The sequence below is a fragment of the Hippopotamus amphibius genome, chromosome 6 (assembly GCF_030028045.1).
Source record: "Hippopotamus amphibius kiboko isolate mHipAmp2 chromosome 6, mHipAmp2.hap2, whole genome shotgun sequence".
Taxonomy (NCBI): domain Eukaryota; kingdom Metazoa; phylum Chordata; class Mammalia; order Artiodactyla; family Hippopotamidae; genus Hippopotamus; species Hippopotamus amphibius.
The window spans coordinates 171427912-171452695 of NC_080191.1; the positions used below are offsets into that span (position 1 = coordinate 171427912).

Genomic DNA, 24784 nt, shown 5'->3' on the forward strand with positions numbered 1-24784 from the left:
GCCTGCGCAGAAGGCCTGGCGCGCCGCTGCCGTGCGTCCGCTTTCCCGCGCTCCGCGCCTCGGGCCGCAGTCGCTATCGCGGGGAGGCCGAGGCCCTCGCCTGTGGGAAGGCAGCGTGGGGCTGGTGCCCCCGTCTGCTCGGCTGTGGGCAGCCGCTTTGCCGGACGCCTCTGCTCCTCCGCTTCCCGCGTGGGCGGCAGGGCGAGCCGGGCCGCTGGCTCGGGGCCGCCGCGCGAGGCTCCCTTCTCGTTCCTCGCGCCCCGGCAGCCGCGCGGCGCCCGCGGGGGGCCGGCGGCCTCTGGTGAGGAACTCGCCCAGCGGGTCCCGGAGGCGAGCCCACTGCTCTCGGAGGTGCTGTCGCGGCCCTCCAGCCGCACAGGCGCCGCGCGGCGCGGAGACGCGGCCGGAGAGCGGAAGCCCCCCGACCTGGGGCCGCGCTCCTCCGCCCCGTGTCCCCCCGTGCCCGCCTCCTCGGCTGACGGGCCGGCGCGCCGCTCGCCCACCCGCGCCGGCCATCGCCCCGGACCCGCTGCGCCGGAGCCCGGCCGGGGCCGAGAGGTGGGTCGCGGGAGGCCGCGGGAGGGCGGCGGGCCGGACGAGTGTCCGGCGGCCGCGCTGGCTGCCGGCCCCGCGGGGACTCCGGCCCGGCGCGGCCGCGGAGGCCTCTCGGGTCCCGCCCGCACCCGAGCCTGCGCCGGTGCCGTCTCGGCGGGCGGGCGGAAGGGAGGCCCGTGGCGCCCGCGTGGCGCCGGGGGTCTGGGTCGCACAGCTGGGCTGGGCCCGGCCGGGCCGTCGTGGCTCCCGCCGTGCGCGGCCCAGCCCGCCGGCCTCGAAGGCTCTTCGGGGGCGCCCGTGGTGCCGCTGCGGGAAGGCGGCGCGGCGCCGGCCCTGCCCCCTTCCCGCCTGCCGCGAGCCCGCCAAGCCCGCTGCCCCTGCGCTCCGGGCCGCTCCTTTCCGGGCCCCGTTCCTGCTCCTCTCCGGGGGACGTGCCCCGGCCCGGAGGTCCTGCAGACCGCCGCCTCCCGTTAGAGGTGGCAGCCGAACCGCAGCTTTCGGCGGGGCCTGGACAGTCGCCGCGGAGCGTCTGCCCGGAAGCAGGCCGACCGCTGCGGCCCCGGCGCTCGCTTGCCGTCGTCGGCCTCAGGACCCCCGGGCCCGCGGGGTCTCCGGCCTGAGGCGGGCTCGGCCCCCAGCCCCGCCTTCTTCACCTGCAGAACCGCCTCCGCGAGCTCAGTTTAGCCACGCCCTGCTCTGGGAGACCTCCTCTGGCTCCCTGGCAGCCCATCCCCTCCTTCCCGGTCTTAGAATTTAGCGTCAAGGCCTGACAGTGCTGGTTTCTTCTTGGGTGGGGGGGTCAAGTTTGCATTGGAAAAGGACGTGTTTTCTTCAGCTGTAGGATGCCGTGTACTTTGCGGGGTTTTTATTAAGCTTCTAAATTGTGGGGTTCAACCCTTTTTTCTTACTGATTTTTTTATCTTCTTGATCTGCTACTGAAAGAGGTGTATTAAAATTTCTTCCTTCAATGTTGAACTTAATTTCTCTTGATAGTTTTGTCAATTTATGCCTTATACAGTTTGAAGGTACCTCATTAGGTGCATGAAGGCTTTTAATTTTTATCTTCATTTAACTGAAACTTTTTATCAGTGTGTTATGATCCTCTATTTTTGATTATATCCTGGTCCTCCCCCGACCCCAGCTTACATGATGAGATTTTTCCCTTAAATTTTTAAGGACTACATGTGGATAAACCACCATTTAATTAACTAGTCCTCTATTATTGGACATTTATCGTTTCTAATTTTTCACTGTAATGAGCATCTTTGTATACATCTCTCCCTGGTTATTTCTTCTGGGTGGAGTCCTAGTAATGATAGAATTACAAGGTCAGGGTGTATAACCACTTTAAAGGCTTGTCATATCTGTTGCTCTTTCATGACTGTTGATCAAGTTAGAATTTTTAGTGTGGAGTCACCCAGTTAAGCCATGTGTTCTTAGTGCCTAAATGTTTTTGGCTTTGTCTTTTTTTGTGTCAACCAGGCATCCCTCCACATTTGTGGACACTGGGTGGACAATAAATATTATATAGAACTTTATTCCTGTCACATTTTGCCTGTTAAATTTGGCCCAACCTGCCAACATCTCTCGCCTCTGATTCAGCCACCGATGTGGGGGTCATGCCTTCTGTAGCTTCACTCGAGTCAGGATGGAAATGAGGAGAGCAGGACCTCAAGGGGATGTCGCGTTCTTTCCCAATAAGGCTAATTAAGTGTATTAAGCATTTACTAGGCACTGCACGTATGTTAACTCATTATTGGGTCATCACAGAATTCTCTAAAAGCCGGTATTACTGTCTCCACTTTAAGATGTGGAAACTGAAATTCAGGGAAGGAAACTGTCAAGCTGGTCACCCTGCTCCAAGTGAGCAGAGCCAGGATCCCTACCCTGGGCTGGGGTTTTGGTCTGCGGCCCAAACGGCCAGCCCCGCGCTAGAGGAATCCACCACCAGGTGGCGGCAGAGCCAGTGGGCCCAGGAAGGACCTCTCACTGGAGATCAGAAAACAGCCACAAAACTGCATTTTCTTCCTGTAAAGTAGCACTGACTCTTATTGACATGCCCAAAACTAGATTATTCAGTAAAATAAACATTAACCCAACAGGCACATTCCTTGGGTTGAAAAGATAATAAAGTAAACAGACCTTTGAACGTGGACCTTTCCAGCCTAGATTTCATGGCTGTGATGCCTCGGGGGAAATCTCCGCTCCTAACTCACCTGCGCTAGGATGATCCTCCCTGACTTTCCACCCACTCCTTGCTGCTTCTGCCCCCTGCACTCTACACCCCTAGCGGTAATCCAGGCTGGGACGTCCTCAGCTGGGAGAGCTGATCAGAAACTGGGGCAGAGGTTTTAGAGAGGGGAACTTGGTGGCCCATGAAAGCACTCCTGGGACTGAGATAGTCCCGGTTTTGGGGAGAATCCTCAACTTGCCATCAACCACCCACCCTCCCAACCTATCCAGCTTGCCATGAAGGACGTGTCTCTTTCTGTGATCTGAGAGTCCACAAACCCCTCTCATGTCTTCAGTCTCCCAGTCACGGTTTGAGATTTTTCTGCCTCCTTTAAAAAAAAAAAAAAAAAAAAAAGGCTTTATGCTTTCTCTTTAGAGTTCCTGGACCAGCACCAGGGCTTTGCTTGGTGCTTCCCCCTCTTGCCCTGCAGCATCTTTTTCAAACCCTTTGACTCTCCGCCAACAGAAATAGAACAGCAAAAGGAGTTTTTAACACTCTGTTACACGTAGGTTCTGCCGCATGGTCCGGGGTGGGCTCGAAGCCACCCCGTGGTGTCCCCTGCTGCAGTCTGACTGCTCCCGCGCCCAGTCCTTGCTTGGGGGAGGGTCTCTCTGCTGCACCGGCGGAGACAAGTTCCCGGCAGTCAGGGGCCTCTGGCGCTGGAGAAGCGGCCGGGAGAGGAGCTCTGAGCCCCACCCTGTACAAGTTTTGTGGTTTGGGGTAGGTTATGTGAGTTTTTGAGACTTGGTTTCCTCCGTGCAAAGTGGACATAAGGGACTTCTCTGGCGGTCCGGTGGTTAAGACTCCGTGCTTCCCCTGCAGGGGTTGTGGGTTCGATCCCTGGCTGGGAGCTAAGATCCCACATGCCGTGCGGCACAGCCAAAAGATACAAAAATAAATAAGTAAATAAACTTTTTTAAAAAACATAAAAAAAAAAAAAACCAAAGCACGCGTAAGTATAGCGCCTACTGTGCAGAAATGTTGTGTTAGGTACAGTAATGCATGTCAAGTGCTTAGCACAGTGCTTTGGCGCACTGGGCTAAGTGCTCGGTGATGCTGGCTATTGTTCAGTTAAATAGGGGGTGGGGGTAGCTAATGGGATCAGAACATTACTGCTGGCGGACCCGTAGAGATCAGGCGATGCGACGGTCTGGGTGTTCATTTCCCTCCAGATTCCTATGTTGAAATCCTGATGCCCAGCCTGAAGGTATTAGCGGGTGAGGTCTTTGGCCCTGAGGGTGGAGCCCTCGGGAACGGAATCAGTGCTGTTGTAAAAGAGACCCCGCAGAGCCCTCTCGGCCCTTCCACCCTGCGAGGGCCCGGCAGGAAGTCAGCACCCGGAAGAGGGCTCTCACCGCCACACGACCCTGCTGACGGCCGATCGTGGACTTCCAGCCTCCAGACTGTGGGAAATTGCTGTTGCTCAGCAGTGTGTGCGGTGATGTCACAGCAGCCTGAACGGACGTAGGCGGGATAATTCTCTCAGATAACCGGGTGTCTTGCTTTACCAGCTTGGATGAAAATAAGAAACTATTTTTTAAGGTCCAAATAAGTGATTCCAAGCTCCCAACATACAACTTATTAAGAATGTTTCCCATTATGTGTCCATTATATCTCAGTAACGCTTAAAAAAAGGTGTCCTCCCAATAGTGAATCTAGAGACTCTGAGCGGTTTCCAGTCGTGGTCACTTCACGTCTGAGAAGATATGAGGCCAAAAGGACCTCCCAGGCCACAGCTGTATCTCAGGGCTCTCTCTGCAGGTTGGGGGTCAGCCAGGGCTGGCCTGGGCTCCCGTGGCGATGGTGTTTTAGAGATGGCGTTCTTTGAGCTTCTCCACACAGGCGCTGGTCAGCCTGGGCTGGTTCTCCCCGCAGCTCTGGATCCTGCAGGGCTCTGGGTCCCCCGGGAGCTGGAGGCTGTCCCTCGTTGCAGCTGCCAGCAAAATGAAGTGGCAGCCCAGCGGTGCTCCTGTGAATGCCACCCCCCTGCACCCAGCACCAGCTCACCCCCAGCCCCAAAGCTGCTCCCTGTCCTCCCAACATCTCCAAGTCGCGTTCCGAAAGCCCCAGAGGAAGCCCTTCCTCTCCCAGGCCTAGGTTCGCAGCAGCCCCAGAGTCCTCCTCCCTGCAGCATCTCCAATTTCCTTCAGGAGAAGCTACCATCCTGCTGCTCCTGTGTTTCGGTGAGAAAACGGCAGCCTGAGGGAGGTGAGGTGACTGCCCAGCACCCAGGGCTGGTCAGGGGCAGGGCCCACGTGTCCTGACAGCCAGCACAGAGCTCCGCCCAGACCACAGCAGGCCTAGGTTAGAATGTAGAAATCGGGAGGGACAGGTAGGGGTCGGGGCCAGGAGCAGGTCCGTTAAGTGGGCACCGCGGGGAGCTGTGGGGGCCGTTGAGTTTGCTGTGTGGGGGTGGATGTGAAGAAGGGGCCAAGGCCCCTAGATGCTGGTTTTCATTTTTGATGGAAAGTTGTCTCAAGAGCTGTGCCATTAGGTGCTTAATGAATCAGAAACAGTTTTTTGAGGATGAGAAGGAAATACCCAGTGCTGGCTTATGGGCTGTAGGGCTGTTTTAAAGAGCAAAACCAAAACCATGAAGTCTGGGGACTGTGAATTCCAGTCATGTGCGTGCGAGCTGCTGTTAATTTGCAGATTGAACCTGGGCCCTAACAAGGCACACATAAAATTAAATGAACTAATTAGTGCTCATGTTGGCACCTGCTGTCAGGACAGTTACGCAGTGAGGGAGCGGTGACAGCCTAAGAACTTTAAATAGGGTTCTTCTTTTCTTGGTCAGCTGCGTGAATGCGGAGCTGCAAAAAGCACGGAAACACACTTGAGCACACCACCACCATCCCAGCAGCCCCCACACGGATGGATGGGGTCAACACGGAGTGGTCAGAAACCGGAGATCCCATCAGTCCTGACCCAGATAGGGCCTGACCTCTCTGTGCTGGCAACTTGTGGACCCTTTCTCCAGGGTACTCTTCCTTATTGAGACCGGGAGCAGCTTGGGGTGCCTGGCATCAAGGTGCTTGGTGCAGGAGGGATGGGGGAATTCATCTAGCTTTGGCTACGTGTATCTTGGGGTTGCAGGCTGGGGCATCCAGGCTGCTCAGAGCCCTTTATCCCAGACCTTCAGAGAGGGGAGCTGTTGCTCTAGGTGCTGGCTGCTTCCACCTTAAGGCAGTGGATCTCGAAGTGTGGAGTGAGGGGACCAGCAGATCAGCATCACCTGGGAACTTAGAAAGCCAGGTTCCCAGCCCCACCCCAGACCTGCTGAATCACGAACTCCGTGTAGGTGGTGGGAGCAACACCCTCCTGGTAGCTCGGATGCACCTTCAAGTTTAAGACGTTCTGCCCTAGGGGGTCCTGGGACGGTAGTAGCTTCAGGTTAAGCGTGTGGCCTGCGTTCCAGTTCTGGCTTTGCAGTGGGTGGGCCGAGGGCGAGGCTGGGGGGCGCCTGCAGGTGGATTGTAAGAGGGCCTGGCTCTCTGGTGGACCCTGGCTCTAGCCACCTCCGTTGCCTCCCCCTGTTGCCAGCCCTGTCTTCCCAGTGAGTGGGTGTGCGACCTTGGACCCTAAAGAACTGAGTTCTGGTTTTGTTGCTCTGAGGTGGCGCCCTAGGAATGTGCATTTTAAGAGCTCCCCAGTTATTCTTGATGGTCCGCCAGACTTGGAGATTGCTGGCTTAACATCTGTGAACCTCAGTTTTCTAACCTGTAAAACCGGATGGTAGTGTCTGCGTCATGGGGTCGTGGTGGGGATTAAACGAAGTAGTGCAGGGAAAGCCCTTAGCAGCCATGTAGCCATTTCCTTGGAGAGATCTGTTTCCATGCTGAATCCCCCGTCCTACCATCGACTTCACCTCAAACCTAGGGGGAGAGGCTTCCACGGGGCTACTTGGAGAACTTACCAAGCACTTCAGTTACCTATTGCTGCAAAACAATCCACCCCCAAAATTAGTGCCTTAAAGCAGTAATCGCTGATTTGTTCACATTTTTACAGTTTGGCCTAGGCTCAGTGGGGACATCTGTCTGTGCTCCACATGGCTCGGTCACCTGGCTGGCAAGTTGGTGCTGGCTGACGGCTGGGAGGTCAGCTGGCCTTGTTGGCCGAGGGGCTCGTTCTCCTCCCTGTGGCTGCCTGGGCCTCCTCCCAGCATGGATGCTGGGTGCCAACAGGGAGGAAGGGGACGCTGCCAGTCTTCTTAAAGGATGGGTCCGGGACTGGCTGTGTCACTTCCAGCCGTGCTGTTGGTTACGCGTCACAGGCTAGTCCACATTTCAGGGGTGGGATAGTAGATTCTGCTTCTTGACAGCTGAGTGGACGTGCGCATGGGAAGGGAGGCACTGATGGTGGCCACCTCTGGAGACGGTGGCCACCTATGGAGACGGCGACCACCTCTGGAGACGGCGACCACAGGCCTCTGGGGCTGAGGGGGTGAGTGGGGCCCAGGAGCTGATTCCTTTCTCTGGAGCATGACAGACAGATGTGCTCGCGCGGGGCTCTGGAGGCAGAGCCAGGACCGTGCAACTTCATTAGGACCAAGGGGATTGCGAGTGTTTCCCATGGATCACACGTGGGCCACGCAGAGGAGGGAGACCGGGAGGCTCCAGCAGCAAGACGCTGGCCATTCGCATACAGATGAGTCGTGGATGAAGGGAGCCGTGAGAGAGAGGTCTAGGGCTGGGAGTCTCGCAGCAATCCACGAAAGCACCTACAACTGAGGACCTGCTGCACAGCACGGGGAGCTCTCCTCAGTGCTCTGTGCGGACCTAAATGGGAAGGAAATCCGAAAAAGGGGATGTATGTATACCTATAGCTGATTTACTTTGCCGTATAGCAGAAGCTAACACAACATTGTAAAGCAACTATACCCCAATTAAAAAAAAGAAAAGTCTGCTTAAATTCTCTACCAGCCCGGAGAGTACAAAGCTGTCCAGCCAAGTAGTGTATGACCAGTCCCCTCATCCCACCTCCTGCCCTTTCCCTCACCTGGTGAGGATGGAAAGAGCCGCAGTGTGGTGGGGAGGAGAGGGGATCAGATTGGAGGAATAAGCAGCCTTTCCCAGAGATGGTACCACCAACTCCAAGCCTTGGTTGGGAGGGAGGAAGAAGACTCCTTTAAGTGAAGCGTCAAGACTGTCTAATATATAACTACGGAACAAGACTGACTTTCTGACCTAAAGTAACTACAAGGCTCTCTCTTCCCTAAAACTGAGCACGCAAGAGTCACGCGGTAGAAGGATGAAAATTTACCCACTGATAACATTTAAAGGCTAGTGGGAGACAGAAGAAAGTTTAGTTGGTGACAAACCATGCTTGTTCCTCATACAGATACAATCAATGATCGTGACTGCAGCAAACCCTGGGCCCGGGCTGGAACTCCGCCATGACGCTGTGTCCAAAGGCCACCGTGTGAGCAGGCGGGACCCTTAGGTGTTGTGCAGGGTGTTTGTTCCCATGGCCTTGCTTCGCAGTGGGGAGAGGCTCACCAGAAAGTTCTCCCAGATCCCAGGGAAGGTGGTTTTCATTTCCCTCTGGGGCCTCAGATCCATCAGGTAGGGAAAGTATCTGCGACCCTTCTGGACCTCTTGTCCTGGTCTGGAGGTGTCTTCCGTCTCTGTCTGCCTCAGGCCTTGGGTCTAGAGATGACTACACCTCCCTCACAGGTGTGACTTGGCACCCATGGGCCAGGATCTTCATACTGTCCCTGTGTTGACAGCCGTGGTTGTGGGCGCAAGCAGATGAGGGGTCGCTGGTGGTAAGGAGATGCTGGCTGCATCAATAAAATACAACCCAGAGTTTCTAAGTCTGGTCATGAGACAGAAGCTCTTTTGGAGAGAGAGGGGCTGTGGCTCTTTTCAGCTATCCCTGCCTCCCACGCACTGCTTTCACCTTGGTGCCCTGACCCACGTGTGGAGGCACCATCTTTTCTCATGGTCTGAACGGCTGAGACAAGACGAGCCCCCTTCAACAGGTTTGACCAAAATCTTAGGCCATACAAACGAGCAGTGAACGCAGAGAGGTCCCTCTCTCTGACCCCAGACCTCCCAGCTCTACAGGGTGGACACCACCTTGGCCCCAAGGTCAGAACGATGAGGATGGTGGAAAGAAGTGGATCCCTCCCCCCTGCCTGCCTAGGGCCTCATTTTAAGTGAAGAACCTCTTCTTCCCAGAGGGGATTAGCCCTGGAAATAACATCCTCTCAAGGAAGTCTGGATGCACAGCTGTCCCCTCCCCATTCCAAGGGATTCCTACGTCAGGTTCAAGTTATATTTCAACACCATGACCCCAGGATTCATATAGCAAAGCTCATCCACACAGCAGTAAAGCTTGGATCTAGATCTTGTTGAACTCTTAAGCAGCCAATAAAATCTCCTAGGATTCTTCCAGTCATTAGTGCTAGTCAACAAATGTTTACGCTTCATCTTCCTGCCACATCTTTTGCTTTGAAGTTAGGTGTAGGCCTGTGAAATGGTTTTAAAATATCCACACGTTCTTTGATACTCCTCCTTTCAGGAGGTGGAGCTTAGCTTTGCCCTTATAGTATGGGCTGGAGTTATGACTCAGAAGTTTCTGACTTCTGAGACTAGGTCCTAAAAGGTTTTGTGGCTTCCTCTTGGACTCCCTATTGACTTGCTCATTCCAGGGGAAGCCAGCTGCCATGTCATGAGAACACTCAAAAAGAGTGCTTTAGAGAGTTGTATGTGGCAAGAGCCCGAGGCCTCCTGCCAACAACCAGTCCTGAGCTGCCAGACGTGTTAGTGAGCCGCCTTGCAAGCAGATCCTCTGGCCCCGTCAAGCCTCCAAATGCCTGTAGCCTTGTGAGAGACCTGGGGCCAGAACCACCCAGCTAATCGTCTTACAGATTCCTGACCCTCAGAAGCTACGTGAGATCATAAACATTCATTGTTTTCAGCTACTAAGCATTGGGGTTATTTGTTATATGGCAGTTGATAACTAATACACCTGTGATTTGCTTTGGCTTATGAAGAATGGACAGACGTGTCGCCTGTCATTTCCAGGAAGAAACCCTTAAGAATAAGGTATGTGCCACTGTGTTCTTTTTTTTTTTTCTCTTTTTCTTTTTTAAAGAATTTTTTAAAAAAGTATTTATTTTTGGCTGTGTTGGGTCTTAGTTGTGGCAGGCGGGCTCCTCGTTGCAGTGCGTGGGCTTCTCTCTAGTTGTGGCATATGGGCTCCAGAGCACACAGGCTCAGGGGTTGCAGCACATGGGCTCCAGAGTGCATGGGCTCTGTAGCTGTGGCACTCGGGCTCTCTATTTGTGGTTTGCAGGCTCAGTAGCCCTGCAGCATGTGGGATCTTCATTCCCCGATCAGGGATCGAACCCGTGTCCCCTGCATTGGAAGGTGGATTCCTAACCACTGGACCACCAGGGAAGTCCCTGTGTTTTTTTCTATACAGGTTCCAGATGGTGGCAGCGTCATCACCCTGGCTCTGGAGTGAGGACCGTGTGTGGGTCAGGGTCCAGCAGGGGAAAGACCACATAGGCAAAAGGGGAATTGAGGAGAGTTTCATAAAGGGTCCATCCACAGAGGCGTGGGCAGCGTTAGCAGAAACCAGTGAAGGATGGGGAAATATCTCAGGCCAGCATGACTGCCCCTGAGCCTGAAGAGGCAGGGGAAGGGAGCCGTTGCCAGAATTTGGTGAGAGCTGTAGCTGTAGGAGGGCTTTAGCAGGACTGTAGCTTTCTGTAGAGAAATGCAGGCATGCCAACTGACAGCCCTGCAAAGAGGGCTCTGGAGGAATGAATACCCAACCTCACCTCCTCCCGGGTCTTCCCACGGGCCAACACACGTAGTCTCAAATATTGGTTTTGCCAGTATTTAAGTGACTCTTTAAAAATGGTACCAAACAGGGCTTCCCTGGTGGCGCAGCGGTCAAGAATCCACCTGCCGTTGCAGGGGACATGGGTTCTATCCCTGGGCAGGGAAGACCCCACATGCTGCAGAGCAACGAAGCCCGTGCACCACAACCACTGAACCTGTGCTCTAGAGCCCTCGAGCCACAACCGTTGAGCCCACAAGCCACAACTGCTGAAGCCCGCATGCCTAGAGCCCGTGCTCTGCAACAAGAGAGGCCACCACAATGAGAAGCCTGTGCACCACGACGAAGAGTAGCCCCCACTCACCACAACTAGAGAAAGCCCGTGCATAGCAACAAAGACCCAGCACGGCCAATAAATAAATAAATATATATTTTTTAAATGGTACCAAACATTTCTACCTGTCAGCCCTTTAGGGATGAATTTTGATAGCTCATTGAGAGGACATTTGTCTTAAAATAGCTGAGCTACACAGGCCATTCTGAGGTTCTTCTATGGAAAGGTGGCCAGCATCTGCTTTAGGTACTTTCCCACATGGAAATAGTTTCTTCCTTGTTTGATGGAGCTTTCCAGATGTGTACTGACCTACCCCTGGCCTGCACTCTACAAGTCTTGCTTATGGAGGTTGTGGGCTCCAATATCCAGAGAATACATATTTTCCTGAATGATCTTGGGCCTCCCATCCTTCCATAAACACACATGACGGCCCAGCCCAGTCGTAAATCCAGCTAGAGGATTTGCATAACACTCCTCCCCCGAGGGGTGCTTTAGCTAACCCTAGGCTTTTAAGATGCAGGAGTCCTAGGCAGAGAAAGGGCCAACTGAATAGGAATGAGCTTATAGGATACATGCCTCGATGTGCAAAATTCTTAGAGTGTGCTTGCTTTCGCAGAGAGCCTGTGCCAGCTTGGAGATTTCAGACCTCTCCTTAGAGCCTCATTATCCTAGTGAGGTCAGCCTTGCCAAGTGTCCACCACCCAGGCATCTTCCCCCTACGATTTCAGGTAGGTCACGATCGTGAATACTAGAGATTAGAAGATCCTTCTCAAGAAATACGTATCGGCTCTTGCCCGGTGTGGTCCCTCTTAATGTTTGTACGTGTGTGAGACAGTGGCTGAACAGTAAGTCCAGCTCATTTATGTTCACCAGATAAGGTCAACTTAACAAAAAATACCTGTCCACCAGAGCTTGTATAGACCCTCTTTTCTGTACTTCAGAGGAATACATGATGTTCTCTTCCAAAACATCTAACACTGGAAAGGAGCTGTTTACTAATCTAGACTCTGGTCCAACATCAGATTAAAATAATGGTGTCTCTGTGGGGGTGGGGAGGGCCGAGGCAGCTTGCCAAGGGATACTTAGGATAAAAACAGCCCATCTTCCTGGAACACCAATTTTGTTAGAAATTTTAAGTGGGGGGACACATTTTTATCTATAACACATTATGAAACAGACTGTAATTCACATGGATTTTAAATATAAATTGCAAATCTTCAAACACATTTTCGCTTGCAGCTGGCCTTTTTGGGCTGTAACATCTTCTCACCCACCTCCACGTGTATTCACGTGAGGGTGTTTTCATCACAAAGCTGAAAAAACGTGGTATGTGAAAGCACCTTGCTGGTGGTGGAGCCCCCCAGATGAGAGGAAGACACGAATATGACAAGAAGCCAAAATACCCAGACCCCACTCTCGTCTGTTTGCAGAGATACCTTCTCCAGGTTAGGAGAGGATATCTTGCTGTGTGCTTTTATGGCAAGTTCATAGAGAGCCATCCAGGCCAATGGGCTTCACAGGATTTCTTTATGAACTGATTGAAGAGAGTAGGGGTCTGAGCACCCCGTCCCAATGTGCAGTGAGGGTTGGGTGGGGGTGTGTTTCCCCACGCCAACAAGCAGTTCTCCCACACCAGCTGGGTGTCCTACGATTCAACTCCATTCTGACACCGTCTGCCTGGACATCGTGCCAGATCCTACGGGCTACAGATTGGAGATTCCAACAGTACCCCATTTGGGTTCAGTCAGTTTGCTGAAGGGGTCACAGAACTCAGAGAAACATCTCCTTACTAGATGACCCGTGTGTTATGAAAGGATGTAACTCAGGAACAGCCAAACGGGAGCGCGGCACGGGGCCAGGCGTGGGGAAGGGCTCAGAGCGTCCTTGCCCTCCCCATCCCCCCACATCTCCATGTGTTCACCAGCCCCAGGGCTCTCTGCGCCCTGTCCTTTTGGGTTTTTATGGAGGCTTCATTACACACGCATGATTGATTTAATTATTGGTCATTGGTGATTGAACTCAGTCTCCAGCCGTCAGGGAGTAGCACTGAAACTCAACCCTCTGATCACAAGCTTGGCTCCTCTGGTAGCCAGCCCCCCATTTTTAGGTGCTTTCCAAAAGTTGCCTTATTAACGTAAAGTCAGTTGTGGTTGAAAGGGACGTGCTATGAACAACAAGACCCCCATTTCACCTTTATGGCTCTGAAGCCATTTTAGAAACTGAGGACAAGTGACCAAATGTTACAACAAAATATGCTTTCATGGCTCTTATCGCTCAGGAAATTCCAAGGGTTTGGGGAACTCTGTTCCAGTCTTCAGTGTCCCTCTATACCCCTTACATGAAGATTCACATAAATTCCTGCTTGAGTTTAGATCTCAGAAAAAGCTACCACCACAAAAGAATTAGTTTGAATTCTTTGTCTTATTGGACAATGGAAATCATGTAACTTTATTGTGTTTCTTTCTGCTTCATTGCCAGACATCTTCGAACCAAATTTCTCAGGTCTTATAATACATTCAGCTCTGATGCCAGAAAACGCCTGCCTTTTCTGCCTCCTTCAGATGGACTCTGAGCTTTTTTATCCTTATACGTCAAGTCTTATTCTGTGTTGTAAACAGTCAGCCAACTCAGGAAGCAAGCAGGGCACAGATTTTAATGTAAATATTTTTTTCAATCGGCATTTAAAGTGATGTGACCGATTTACAGCCAAAGTTCAGATACAAGACCAAAAATTATGAACACAGATGAAAAGATAAGTCAAGTGCTAGAGAGGAACAGCTGATGGATATTATTTTTAAAAAAGGAAAGCCTATGCAAATTCGTATTGTTGTAAGTAATGCTGCAATGAATACCTATGTGCCTAATTCTCTGATTAGTTCTCTGAGGTATATTTCTACAAGTGAAATTATTGCCCTTATGGTATAACTGTTTTCAAGGGCAAGTTAATTTTCTTTGGGTGTTAGGATATTTGGGGTCACAAGAGTGGCTGAGACTGTGGACTCCAGAGTTCAAATTCTGGTTCTACTGGGTTCTTCCTGGGTTCAAATTCTACTAAGTAGAATTAAAAGCAGGCCATTTACACTCTAATTCACTTTAGGAGATAAGGGTAAACACAGTGGTCTACTCAGCAAAAAATAGAGTGGAAAAGAAGGAGCAAGGACACATAAAAACTAGAAAGCATGAAACAGAATGAAAGAAGCAAACTCAAATAAAACTATTATGAAAATAAGTGTAGATGAGTTAAACTTGCTTGAGTAAAAGACAGTGGTTCTCAAATTGGGTCAAGAGTCAAACGAGAGATTGGCTGCTTCCTCAACCTCAGCTGACTCTTTACTGTGAAATCTGGTCGCCGTGCCCACCTCCCTGTCACTGCTCTTGTCATGTCGTGTGGGTGGTCACTGAATCCAACCGAGTCTTTTCAGCCCTTGTCTTTCTTAACTTCTTGGAAATATTGATGCTGTTAGCCACGACCTTCCTCTTGACACAAGCTCTTTCCTCAGCTTCTATAAGGCTGCATTTCCCCCCGGTTTTCTTCCTATCTTGTTGGCTGTTCCTTCTAAGTGTCTTTTTCCTTTGCTTGTCCCTTCCGTGTTGGCACTGTTCCTCAGGGGCTTGCCCCAGTGCTCTGCTCTCTCTCTCTACGTACTCTTTCCGTAAGATCTCCGCCACTCCCAGAGCTGTGATTACAACCCATATGCTGACGGATCCCAGATCCAGGATTTCGGTCCCTGTCTCAGGAGCAATCCCGACCTGCAGGTCTGTAGAGCCAGTTGCACTTTGGCTGTTTCCACCTGGGAATTTTGTGGGACCCTCAAACTCGACATCACCCAACTGAATGCTTCATTTTCTCATCTCTCTCCTGATTCTCGTAGATGGCCCCACACGGTTGCTAAAGTCAAACGCCTGGGATCCAGCTTTCACTCCCCTCTCCCTTACCACCCTATCCAACGAGTCAGCTGCTCCCAAATATTTTCTAGGTCTATTTGCTGCTGCTGCTGCTGCTTCTTTTTGCTGGGTTGGGTTTTTGTTGTGGCACAGGCTTTCTCCAGCTGTGGCGAGTGGGGGCTACTCTTCGTTGTGGTGTGTGGGCTTCTCATTGAGGTGGCTTCTCTTGTTGCGGAGCACAGGCTTTAGGTGTGCGGCCTTCAGTCGTTGTGGCACGTGGGCTCAGTAGTTGTGGTTCACAGGCTTAGTTGCTCCGTGGCATGTGGGATCTTCCCGGCCCAGGGCCTGAACCCATGTCCCCTGCATTGGCAGGTGGATTCTTAACACTGCGCCACCAGGGAGGCCCCCTGTCTGCTTCTTTGAGTCTTCACTGCCAACACCCTCTTCTGGCTCACCGCCCCTCCTTGCCTGGGCTGTTGAGCAGTTTCCTAAACGGCCTCCCTACCGTGAGTCATGCTGCATTTCAATCCAGTGTCCGTTGTGCTCCCGTGTTTCCTCTAGAGCAAAAAAACTGACCGTGGAACGCCCATGCTTAATATCCTTCAGTGACAAGGCCCTTGGTAAGCTGCTACTCAATTTCTTTTGTCTTGAGTGTGCCTTTTTCTTCTCACGTGCAAGCCTTTGCACATACTGTTCTTTCTCCCTAAAACATTATTTGCAATTTTTTCCTTAGCTTACGCCCGCTCATTCTTCAGGTCTCAGATGAAATGTCACTTTCTCAGGAAAATCTGAAGTAGGTTACGCTTCCTGGCCGCGTGCTTCCTTATTACCATACAATTTCTCTACCATTTATCACAAAAGCGTTGAAATTTCTTACTTGTCTCTTTCTCTGTTGGGCTGCAAGGCCCATGAAGATGGGAACTGTGTCCATCTCTTTCACCACCATGCACCCCAGCATGTGTCAAGTAGTACCCATTAGATGTTCAGTAAATAGCTATTGACCACATGGGCACATATACAAAAATGTGTATATCTTCACATGGCTCTGAATAGTAGAAAAACTTTGAAAACACCTAATTTTCTAACATGAGAAGTTAAGTTCAGTGAAGTACGACTCTTCATATGTTGAATTACTCCTGCAGTCCAGTCATCAGGACTGCTATGGTAGAAAATATTTAATGGCATATGGAAAGATGTCTCTCATATATTGTTAGGTGAAAACAACAGTATTCTATATGGAGATGTACGGTCTGATCATAATCTTACACTCGTATTTATGATTTTCCCTTAGAATTCTTTGTCTTATGCATCTACCTTTCTATTTATTTTGTTCTTTCTCTTTTCAGCTTGTTTTCATCTTGTGACTCTCTGCTCATGTTTTATGAAAGACATCTCTTCTTCCATCTTATTGAAGATGACAGGTAATTTCACAGCATTTTCTTCTGTGTCTGGTAACAGTCTACATTTTCAGGGATTTGTCCCTTCCTCTTGTTCTTTAGGAAGGAAGGGATTTGTCCTTTCTCTTATTTAGTAGCATTTTTTCATGGACTCCACTTTTTTCTCCTTTTACTTACTTGGATTGAATGAAACAATGCCGTCAGCTTGGCCCAACGCTGTCTGCTTGGGAGATAATAGCATCCTTTTCTTAGATCAACAGCTTGAGAGGAGGTTGGTGTGAATGGTTCCCAGTCAAATTCTGAGTTTTAGGGAACTCTAGTATAGCTTTGCTCACTGAAGTGACATCTCCTTCAACACCTACCGCCTGGCTCTTTGATCCTGTGACTCTATATGGTACATAACAACTTTAACTCCTTTTCCACTAAAAGGAACCAGGGCTTCTAGGGAAAATGGCTGATTCCGGGTCTGGATGGGAAATATACAAGATAAACCTGAACATCCTGTCACACCAGACAGTGAGGATTATACGTCAAAAGGATTCAGGAATCGATGTGAAGGGGCTTCCATTGGCCGATGCTGGATCATCCGAGCATCAGTGCGGATAACGGCCATGGATGGAACCACTCAGGTAATTAAATCCGTGCGTTCACAACACACAACCCCCGCCCCACCCCCGCAAAACCCTAACGGGTCTCTGTGGGAGGAGGCTAGACAACAGCTCACTATTTTTAAAATTGATAAATAAGATAGGAAATTAAGCAATTATGGTGCCTTTCCTTTTTTGGACTATCTCATGGAGAAACCAAATACAGGTTGTGGGAAGTTTCTCTTTATAGAAGTATTACAGTGAGTAAACGAAGAAGGACAGATAGAGTTAGAACCATTTTGCAACCCCCAGTGTGACAATGGAACTAGGCTTTGACCATCAACAGCCACCAGCGTCACAAAAAAGAGGTGCAACCCGGCGTTAAGGGGCTCCTGGTGGAGGAAAGCAGCAGCACCTATAAGGTAGTCTTGCCCAAAAAACCCTAACAAACCGGATTGAGCCCCTAGATTCAACTCCCTTTTATAGGACATTCAGAGGATAGAGGAGCATGCGAAGCATTTCAGTACCACCACTGTGAGGATGCAATCATCAAAATCCAGGTGCTGAGAAACTCTGCCTGCTCCCTTCCGCAGACAATTTGCCAACTATTAAACATCATGAGTGCTTCCCTGGTGGTGCAGTGGTTAAGAATCCACCTGCCAATGCAGGGGACGTGGGTTCGAGCCCTGCCCCAGGAAGATCCCACATGCCACGGAGCAACGAAGCCCGTGCGCCACAACTACTGAGCCTATGCTCTAGAGCCCGTGAGCCACAACTTTTGAGGACGTGTGCTACAACGACTGAAGCCCAAGAGTCTAGAGCTTGTGCTCCGCAACAAGAGAAGCCACCACAATAAGGAGCCCATGCACTGCAATGAAGAGTAACCCCCGCTCTCCGCAGCTGCAGAAAGGACGTTAGAATCCTCCCAGCTCACTGGGACCTGCAGTAGATCCCATCCCCTTGCAATTACATTCTTGCGTCAGCACCTAAGGTTAAAATCAAGCCACGTCAGAATTACCTTGGAAATCTTTTAAATTTCCCACAAAATAAGTAAATGAGGTATTGTCTAGATACTTTGTGGAGTGGTTCTTATGCATGTGAGCATTTGGAAAAAACTGAGAGAAACTACAGGAAGATTCAATAACTTGGAAGACTTCCTCCGTTTGTTTTCCTGAACATCACTTTTTCTTGATTCTCCTCCTACCTTACTAACCACGTGCACTTTTTACGTCATCCCCCTCTCCATGTTCGAGTGTCCCAGGGTTCGGTTCTTGGATCTTTCTTTTCTATCTACCCTAACATCCTAGTGAATTCATTCACTCTTAGGGCCTAATTAATGTCTATAAACTGATGACTCCCAGATTTCCATCTCTAGCCCGTAATCAATCCCTGAACCCCAGACTCATTTATCCAATTGCCTACTTGATTTGTCCATCTGGGTGTCTAATAAGCATCTCAAATTATATTTGAAACAGAATTTGTTTTATTTATTATTTTTATTTTATTATTTGTTTAATTGAAGTATAGTTGATTTACAATATTTATGCTGGTTTCAGGTGTACAACATAGTGATTCATTACTTTTATAGATTGTACTCCATTTAAAGTTGTTATAAAATAATGGCTATATTTCCCTGTGCTGTACACTATATCCTTGTAGCATTTTTTTTTTTAATAAATTTATTTATCAGCTGTGTTGCATCTTCATTGCTGCACACGGGCTTTCTCTAGTTGTGGTGAGTGGGGACTTCTCTTCATTGTGGTTTGCGAGCCCCTCATTGTGGTGGCTTCTCTTGCTGTGGAGCACAGGCTCTAGGCACATGGGCTTCAGTAGTTGTGGCACATGGGCTCAATAGTTGTGGCTCTCGGGCCCTAGAGCGCAGGCTCGATAGTTGTGGTGCACGGGCTTTGTTGCTCCATGGCATGTGGAATCTTTCTGGGGCAGGGATCAAACCCGTGTCCCCTGCATTCGCGGGTGTATTCTTAACCACTGCACCACCTAGGAAGTCCTAGCTTATTTTTTTATGCATCATAGTTTGTACTTTTTAATCCCCTACCCTGTCTCCCTGCTCTCCCCTTCCCTCTCCCCACTGGTACCCACTAGTTTGTTCTCTTTTTTCTGTGAGTCTGTTTCTGTTTTACTATATTCATTTGTTTTATGTTTTAGAGTTCACATATGTGATAACATACAGTATTTGTCTTTGCCTAATTTATTTCACTAAGCATAATACCCTCTAGGTCCATCCATGTTGTTGCAAATGGCATTATTTCATTCTTTTTTATGGATGAGTAGTATTCCATTGTTTACACACACACACACACACACACACACACACCCCCCACACACACACCCCACACACATCTTTATCCATTTGTCAGTTGATGGACAGTTAGGTTGCTTCCATGTCTTGGTAATTGTAAATAATGCTGCTATGAACATTGGGGTGCATACGTCTTTTCATATGAGTGTTTTTGTTTTTTCCAGATACATACCCAGTAGTGGAATTGCTGGATCACATGGTAGTTCTATTTTAGTTTTTTGAGGAATCTCCATACTGTTTTCCTTAGTGGTTGTACCATTTATATTCCACCAACAGTGTACAAGCATTCCCTTTTCTCCACGTCCTTGCCAACGTTTATTATTTGTGGTGGTTTTGATGACAGCCATTCTCCGAAGTGAGGTGACATGGCATTGTGATTTTGATGTACATTTCTCTGATGATTAGCGATGTTAAGCATGTTTTCATGTTCCTGTTGGCCATCTGTGTCATCTTTGGAAAAATGTCTATTCAGGTCTTCTGCCCATTTTTTAATCAGGTTGTTTGGTTTTTTTGGAATTGAGTTGTGTGAGCTGTTTATATATTTTAGTTATTAACCCCTTATCAGTCATATCATTTGCAAGTATTTTCTCCCATCCAGCAAGTCGTCTTTTCACTTTGTCAGTGATTTCCTTTGCTGTGCAAAAGCTTTTAAGTTGAATTAGGTCCCATTTGTTTATTTTTGCTTTTGTTTTCTTTGCCTTAGGAGACAAATCCAAAAAAAATATTGCTACAATTTATGTCAAAGAGTGCTCTGCCTGTGTTTTCTTCTGGGAGTTTAATGCTTTCTGGTCTTTAATTCATTTTGAGTTTATTTTTGTATATGGTGTGAGAAGATGTTATAATTTCCTTTTTATGTGTGGCTGTCCAGTTTTCCCAGCACACACTCACTGAAAAGATTGTCTTTTCTCCATTGTGTGTTCTTGCCTCCTTTGTTGTAGACCGCTGGTGTGTGGGTTTATATATTTATTTATTTTAAAATTATTTATTTATTTGGATGCGTTGGGTCTTCATTGCTGTGTGCAGGCTTTCTCTAGTTGTGGAGAGCGGGGGCTACTCTTTGTTGCAGCAGGTGGGCGTCTCAGTGCAGTGGCTTCTCTTGTTACGGAGCACGGGCTCTAGGCACATAGGCTTCAGTAGTTGTGGCTCATGGGCTCTAGAGTGCAGGCTCAGTAGTTGTGGCACACAGGCATAGTTGCTCCAAGGCATGTGGGATCCTCCCAGACCAGGGCTCGAACCCATGTCCCCTGCATTGAACAGGCAGATTGTTAACCACCGCGCCACCAGGGAAGTCCCTGGGTTTATTTATTTATTTATTTATTTATTTATTTATTTATTTGCTGTGCTGCACGGCTTGTGAGATCTTAGTTCCCTGACCAGGGATTAAACCTGGGCCCTGGCAGTGAAAGCAGAGTCCTAACCACTGGGCCGCCAGGAAATTCCCCCTGGGCTCTCTGTTGTGTTCCATTGATCTATGTGTCTGTTTTGTGCCAGTATGTACTGGTTTGATTATGGTAGCTTTGTAGTATAATCTGAGGTAGGGAGCATGATACCTCTAGTTTTGTTCTTTTTTCTGAAGATTGCTCTGGCTGTCAGAGTCTTTTGTGGGTATGTATAAATTTTAGGATTACTTGTTCTGGTCCTGTCAGTGTTCTTGATTTCTGAACCTTCCCCGTCTCACTCCTCCCTCAGTGTTCCTCTTCCCTGTCAGTGGCACCAGTTGCTCAGGCCAAAAACTCTGGAGTTGTCCTTAACACCCCTTTTTTTGCTCACATCCCATATTCATTCTTTAATTAAATCATATTTATTCTATCTTTAACATAGGTCCAGAATCCAGTCACTTCTTACCACTTTTGCCTGGATTATTTCCACAGTTTTGCAACTTGTCTCCTAGCTTCCAACCTGGCCCCACAGACCATTTCTTTTTAAACCTAGCAACCAAGTGGTCTTACATCCAATCATGCTAATCCTCTTGTCCACATCTGCCCACTGTATCCGCCTCAGAGTAAAATCCAGAGTCTTAAAATGACTTACAAAGCACTTCAAATTACTGTGCAGTGAGCCCCACTACTTTCCATGACTCAACCACCCCTCTGACCTCCTGTCTTACTACCCTCTGCCTCACTGAATCTGCTTTGGTCCCACGGACTCTACTGCTGTTCCTTGAATATGCGAAGCACACTGCCACCCCAAGACTTTCACCCTCTGTCAGTTCTCTGCTGAAATGTCACATTATAACCTCCAATCACACATGCATACACATCCCTCAGCACTCCCTCTCCCATTTAGCCCATCTTTTCTCTAACACCTGTCTTCTGATACACTATACATTTCTTATTTATTTGTTAGTTGTCTTCTCTACTGGAATGTAAACTCCCTAAGAATTGGAAGTGTATCTTATTCACTGCTGTATTCCACTCCCTAAAATTGTTGTTGGCACGTAGAGAGAGGCCCCAAATATTAGTTGAATGGATGAATCAGTGAAGGAAGGAACAAGAAGGATGTCTAGATGCAGATGGGTAGGTATGAAACATTTACGACACCCCTCTCAAATCAGCTGTGAGTGGGGAACAGGTGGGGTATTGGGAACTGTTCCTGTTTATCTCTGGGTTTACTCCGTTCTAGTATTAAAACTCCTCAAAAGCTGCCATGTTGTGATAAGCTCTGTGGAGAAGCCCATATCTCAAGGAACCAAGGAATCCTCAGTCCGCCAACCATTAAGGAGCTGAATCCCATCAACAGCCATGTGAGGGAGGGAGGAAGTGCGTCTTTCCTTGTTGAGCACGAAGAGAAGCCCAGAGCCAGGGACCCAGGTAAGCCATGCTTGGACTCTGACCCAAGAGACAACAAGTGTTTTAAGCCCCTAAGTTTTGGGGGTAATTTGTAACACAACAGTAGTTAACTAAGACAGAATTTGGTTTAGGGGCTGGATCAGAAATTCCTTGAAAGCAGCGATTGTTCAGTGCTTGTCAGATGAATATTTTTTAAATCCCTGGTTGACTTAGAGTTTTTAATCTTTTGCTGTGTCTGCATGTATTTCGGGGGTGGGGAACGTTCCATCAGGCTACCAGGTGCTACTTTAAATGTGATGTCTGTCTCTCAGCCCTGCCTCTCAGCCCTACTCCCTCCATCTCATTTACGTGACCCTCCCAGTGGCTGTGGTATTGTGGACAGGATGAAGTTTCCAAAACAAGTGATCACTCTCCACCCTGTGTAGGATGCGTATTTGAAAGAGAGGGATAAGCAGAGAGGGGATAATTATTATCAGTAACAATGCCCCCTGATTAGAAATTGGAACGCTGCTCTTCTTAAAACATGAACCTGTCGTTAACAATCACAGGTTATTGTTGCAGATCAAGCTGCTTGCATATTTCCCTCTGCATTTAAGATGCACATCCTAGAGGTGTGGGCCACAGGGGACAGTGTTCCCAGTGTAAATGATGCCTCATAGGAGGGACGTTTCCAGAGCCACTGATGAGGCTAGCTCCCAGGTCACCGGCATTTAATCTCTCATTTTGGATCTCAGCCAGAGAATGTGATGAATACAAGAGATTCAACACATGAACTGTGGGGTGCAAGCACCTGATTTTTCCATGTGCACATTTTGATACAGGCAGTGCTTCTATGAGACATAGTGAATTCTTTTCATCAGAAAGCTGACTGAGCCTCAAAGTAAAAATTCCTTATTGTACCAGCCAGAGGCTCAGGGAGAACTGTTAGGCTGTGCCAAGTCAGGTGGTCCGCGGCCAGGCTGACAGGGAAGCGAAAAAGCAGTGGATGTGAACACTTCCCTTTACACCCAGGCTTCTTCTTGGGGGATGATGTGAGAGCCCAGGAGAAAGAAGGTTAGGTCAGAATCTTTTCATTCTATCCCACATTCCGTGTTCCAAGAAAGGGTTTATACTCTCCATGGGATGTGTTCTGGGGCCCTGGGGACTGGGAGAATGCAGCTGCTTGGCTCTTTTTACACAAATTTGTATGCTTCTCCAGCAGAAGATTGCTAACACTAGCGGGGCCGGACAAGCCTAGTTCTAATTTCTTGAGGCACACACACACACAAAAATCGAGAAAGATTTTCTAAGCTGCTTCTGAGGAGAAAAAGGGCTTGGTGACGCATCGCCCAGCTGGGCAGGGCAGGGTGTTCTACGATTGGTAAAACTGGAATTCTGCAAGAGTGTGGGTGGTCGGGCTTGAGACCTAGGGCACAAGAAGTGGGTCTGAGAGGGGGTGGGGTGAGTTCGTACAGTTAATGTCAAGGAACCCCTGAGCTGGGGGGGGCTACTCCATGGAAGGGTGCTTCCTAATGCTCAGGCTGCAGGTGGTGGAGTTTGGGGAGCTCTTGGCGATGAGAGCGTTTGGGCTGATCGTTTAGGAGTAGATCTGAGGCTTCATACAGACTGAGCCGTCTTTGTCTGTTCTTCCCTAGGTTAATACGTAAAGTTGTCCAGAAGGTCTTCCTCTGCTAGTATCTGAGCATTTCTGTGAAGCTCTGGGGAAACCAGACTCTGGAAATAAACATTTCACTTATTTAAGTAATATTGATAGTCTCTAGGTTCTCTCTGGGCCCTGACTAGCATTTGATTGATTCATTCATTTATACATCCCTTGAATACATTTCTTGAGCACCCCCTTCATGTCAGATATTGTTCTAGGCTTTGAGGCCACGAGGGTGTGGAAGACCCATGAGAGCTGTGCCTTCACGGAGTTCGCTTTTGTGCGGGGATGGCAGGGATCTAGCCCCATCCACACGGGAGAGTCTGCTGGCTCATCAACTTCTGTGGGCAGTTTTGTTCCAATAGTCAGCACAGATGTGAGTTCCCCAGTGGGTAGCTATTCTTGACGACACACAGCTGTGAATCAGCATGTCAGAAGCCTCCTTAAAAGAACTGCTCTCTTGTCTGAGACTGTGGAAGCTTCAGAGAAAGACGTTTTTGTCCAGGCCTGGGGAGGCTGTGTGCTAGCAGGGGGCACCCAGGAGAAACTCTCAGAACACCTGTCGGCGGGTGTAGCTGGACTCCTCCCCCCAGCTTTGTTATTCGAAAAGTAAAGACATCCCTCAACCTTCACGCCGCTCCCACTCCCCATCATAGTTGGGTCCAGTGGACCTGAGGCATGACGTCCTCGGAGAGTCAGGACCGCAGCTAAAAAGAATTCGTCCGTTGATTCCAGAATGCTGCTTTGCAACGTGGTAGCACCGTTAAGCTTCAGGAACGGAAGCAGACTGGCTTGTTCTGAAATGACGTCTGAGAGGAGCATGGTTTAAAATGGCAGCTCTCAAACCTTCAAGAATAGAGCGTCTCACCTCTGGCCGCACATTAGAATGACCCAGAGTATGAAAAACATGACCCCTGCCTAACCCAGTCCCAGCCCAGTTGGGAACCACTGCTCAGACCGGAGGCAGGCTGACCTGCCAGAGGGCAAAGGTAAGTTAAACAGGCTGCTGGCAGAGGGACTTCCAAGCTCACCGCTAAATTGGCCAATAGGTCTGCATTTCAAAAGCCAGTTTCCAAAGTTCAAGTCACCTTTCTTGTGGCTAGAAACCTTTAACATTGTAAAAGCAAATTTTTATTTCCAAAGCAGCTTTGAAGTTTGAATTTTAAAGCTGGCAAGCTGTGCCGTCCCTAGAAGGGAATGTTTTAAATTCCTGGAGAGAGTGTCAGAATTTCAAAGGCTAGTAATAAT

At 49.3% G+C, this 24784-nt stretch overlaps 1 long non-coding RNA gene across 1 annotated transcript in view; it reads left to right on the plus strand.

Moving 5' to 3' along the window:
• The first annotated feature begins 1853 nt into the window (after positions 1 to 1853).
• The window catches only part of LOC130855901 (uncharacterized), a 40832-nt gene continuing 17901 nt past the window's right edge, over positions 1854 to 24784 (plus strand). The window contains exons 1-6 of the long non-coding RNA XR_009054389.1: positions 1854 to 9840; positions 11533 to 11644; positions 16148 to 16222; positions 16628 to 16827; positions 21728 to 21915; positions 24272 to 24525. This is a non-coding gene — a long non-coding RNA (uncharacterized LOC130855901). The remainder of the gene's footprint in view (positions 9841 to 11532; positions 11645 to 16147; positions 16223 to 16627; positions 16828 to 21727; positions 21916 to 24271; positions 24526 to 24784) is intronic.